Source organism: Phascolarctos cinereus, unplaced genomic scaffold (genome assembly GCF_003287225.1).
Source record: "Phascolarctos cinereus isolate Bilbo 61053 unplaced genomic scaffold, phaCin_HiC Scaffold_7;HRSCAF=346, whole genome shotgun sequence".
In the NCBI taxonomy this organism is placed as follows: Eukaryota; Metazoa; Chordata; class Mammalia; order Diprotodontia; family Phascolarctidae; genus Phascolarctos; species Phascolarctos cinereus.
The window spans coordinates 157,706,089-157,709,809 of record NW_027556180.1 but is presented as its reverse complement, the minus strand read 5'-3'; the positions used below and the strand labels follow the sequence as shown (position 1 = coordinate 157,709,809).

Genomic DNA, 3,721 nt, shown 5'->3' with positions numbered 1-3,721 from the left:
CATTTTTCCAGTTTTCCCAGTAGTTTTTGTTAAATAATGATTTCGTATCCCAGAAAGGGGAGTCTTTGGATTTATCAAATAGTAGGTTAGCATAGTCATTGACTATTATGTCTTCCATACATAACCTATTCCCCTGATCCATCACTCTTATCTTTTAGCCAACACCAATTAATAATTGCTGCTTTATAAAACAATCTAAGATCTGGTACAGCTAATCCACCTTTTTGACTTTCTTTTCATTATTTCCCTTGATATTCTGGACTTTTTGTTCTTCCAGATGAATTTGTTTATTTTGGACAGGCCAAGATGGTGGAGGCGGTCTGAGTCTCCTTGAAGTGCAGCCTTGTCCTGGGAGTCATTCTGCTTCCTAGGTTCTGGGTACAGCCCTGCCTTGGGTCCCAGACAGCAGCTGCTGCAGCTCCCTGCCTCAATAAATTTGCCATCTACTGATGAGACACAGACAAGCCTGGAGATAAGCCCCAAATGCAGACTTATGTAATTGATATGAACAAATGTGGCCTGATGGTGCTGGATGCTTGATCAAGATTAAAAATGAGATGGACCCCACAATGACCTTCTCAAGATCATGCTGAGAAGACATCTGTGGTTCCTGTGCAATGAACATTAATGCGGGCCACTTGCTGGCGTGCACCCAAAAAATCGATTCCAACCTCAGCAAAGTCTCTAAAATCTACCCTCTCTCCTACACGTACAAGGTGAAAGATCTCGTCCAGGGTATGAATAACTTCTATGCTCAGCACAAATCCATTCAGCCTTACTTGAAGAAGAAGGATGAGTCCCAGGGCAGCAACAAACAATATCTTCAGTCCATAGAAGATCATGAGAAACTGAACAGGCTCAATGAGTGCGTCCTCTATACCTGCTGCAGCACCAGCTGCCCTAGTTACCGGTGAAATGGAGACAACTACCTGGAACCCACAATCTTCATGCAGGCCTATAGCTGGATGATTGACTCCAGGGATGACTTCACAGAGGAGTGGCTGGCCCAGCTACAGGACCCATTCTTTTTGTATCAATGTCACACAATGGTGAACTGTACCAGGACCTACCCTAAGGGACTGAATATAGAAAAAGCAATAGATGAAAACAAGAGGATGATGGTGACCTACAAGGAGGAGAAATCAAGCACTTAGCTGTCTCCAGCCTTACCATGAATGGTAGCCCCCACAGGGCTGAGCCTAATTTATGTCTGATTTGACCTGTTTTCCCATCAATGTTGCATGTCCAATGACAACTTCAAGAGGTAAATAAAGAATGTACTTCTTTATTAAAAAGTATTTTTTGGTAGTTTGATTGGCGTGGTACAGAATAAGTAAATTAATTTAGGTAGAATTGTCATTTTTATTATATTAGCTCAGCCTACCTATGAGCAACAGATATTTTTCCAATTATTTATGTGTGATTTTTTTATGGGGAAAGTGTTTTATAATAGTGTTCATATAGTTTCTAGTTTTGTTTTGGCAGGTAAACTCAAATATTATATAATGTCTTCAGTAATTTTAAATGGAATTTCTCTTTCTATCTCTTGCTGCTGGGCTTTTTTAGTAACACACACACACACATAAATGCTAATGATTTGTGTGGGTTTATTTTATATGCTACAACTTTGCTAAATTTGTTTATTAATTTAAGTATTTTTTAACTTGATTCTCTAAGATTCCTAAATATACAACCATATCACCTGCAAAGAGTGATAACTTTGTTTTTTCTTTGCCTATTCTAATTCCTCCAATTTCTTTTTCTTCTCTAACTTCAGCTAACATTGCTATTACAATATTGAATGGCAGTAGAGATAATGGACATCCTTGTTTCACCTCTGATCTTATTGGAAATACTTCTAGTTTATCCCCATTACATATAATGCCTGCTGAAGGTTTTTGTTAGATGCTATCTACCATTTTAAGAAAGACTCTTATGTATTCCTATGCTGTCTAGTATTTTTTATAGGAATGGCTGTTGCATTTTGTCAAAAGCCTGTTCTGCATCTATTGAGATGATCATGTGGTTTTTATTAGTTTTGTTGTTTACATGATCAATTATGCTGATAGTTTTCCTAATATTGATCCAGCTCTGCACTCCTGGTAGAAATCTCACTTGGTTATAGTGTGTTATTCTTGAGATAAGTTGTTGTAATCTCTTTGCAAATATTTTATTTAAAAGTTTTGCATTAATATTCTTTAGGGAAGTTGGTCTGTAATTTTCTTTCTCTGTTTTGGCTCTTCCTGGTTTAGGTATAAAGACCATATTTGTATCATAAAAATAATTTGGTAGAACTCCTTCTTCACCTGTTTTCCCAAATAGTTTATACAGGATTGGCATTAGTTGTTCTTTAAATGTTTGGTAGAACTCATTTGTAAATCCATCTGGCCCTGGGGATTTTTTCTTGTTCAATTTCTTTTTCTGAAATGGCATTCTTTAAGTATTTTACTTCCTTTTCTGTTAATATAGGCAATTTATATTTTTAAATATTCATCCATTTCTCTAAGATTGTCAAATTTATTGGCAAACAGTTGGGCAAAATAACTCCTAATTATTATTTTGATTTCCTCTTCATTTATGGTGAATTCACACTTTTCATTTGTAATGCTAGTGATTTAGTTTTCTTTTTTAAATGAAATTAACCAAAGGCTTATCTATTTTATTGTTGTTGTTTTTTTTGCACAAAACCAGCTCCTAGTTTTATTTATTAGTTCAATTGTTTCCTTAATTTCAATTTTATTACTCTCTGCTTTGATTTTCAGAAATTCTAATTTGGTGTTTATTTATTGTTTCTATGATTTGTTGTTTGACCCACTCATTCTTTAGGATTAAATTACTTCTTTTCCATTTAATTTTTAGTCTACCTTTCTATGGCCCTTTCTTACATTCAATTTTATTGCATATGATCTGAAAAGGATGTATTTAATATTTCTGCCTTTCTGCAGAAAAACTTTAAGGTTTTTATGCTCTGGTACATGGTCAGTTTTTTTGTGGGTGCCATGTACAACTGAGAAAAAGGTATATTCCTTTCCTTCTTTATTTAGTTTTCTCTAGAAGTCTATCATATCTAACTTTCCTAAAATTCTGTTCACCTCCTTAACTTTTTTCTTGTTCATTTTTTAGTTAGATTTATCTAGTTCAGAGAGGGGGGAGGTTAAAGTCCCTCACTAGTATAATTTTGCTGCCCATTTCTTCTTGTATCTCTCTTAACTTCTCCTTCAAAAATTTGTATGCTATACCACTTAATGCATAAATATTTACCAATGATATTACTTCATTATCTGTGGTGCCTTTTACCAGCATGTAGCTTCCTTCTTTATCTCTTTTAATAAGATCTATTTTTTTTTTATTTTGTTGACATTGGACTTTGGTAACTCTGGAACAGAAAATGAGGCTGATGACCTTGTCAACCTTACCTCACTTGAATCCAATTTATGAGCAAGACAAGACATTACCCATGCTGTCATTGATCCTTTTCATTTATCCTTTCTGAAAACAAAGTATGAACAAAAACAAGTATTGCATTTTTTTTTTCTGATTTACCTTTTCCTCTTCACTAACTCACACAAAGTACCAACGACAGTTTATACAGTTAGGTGGTACAATGGAAAGAATCCTGTGCCTGAAGTCAGGAAGGGCTGAATTCAAAAGTGGCCCTGTGCATGTCACTTAAACTTATAATCTGTTTGCTTCAGTTTTTTTCTTTTCATCTATAAAACAG

General features: G+C 35.0%; 1 pseudogene; it reads left to right on the top strand.

Annotated features, from left to right (window-relative positions):
* The first annotated feature begins 306 nt into the window (after positions 1-306).
* On the top strand, positions 307-1,154 carry LOC110198203 (succinate dehydrogenase [ubiquinone] iron-sulfur subunit, mitochondrial pseudogene; annotated as a pseudogene).
* The last annotated feature ends 2,567 nt before the right edge of the window (positions 1,155-3,721 follow it).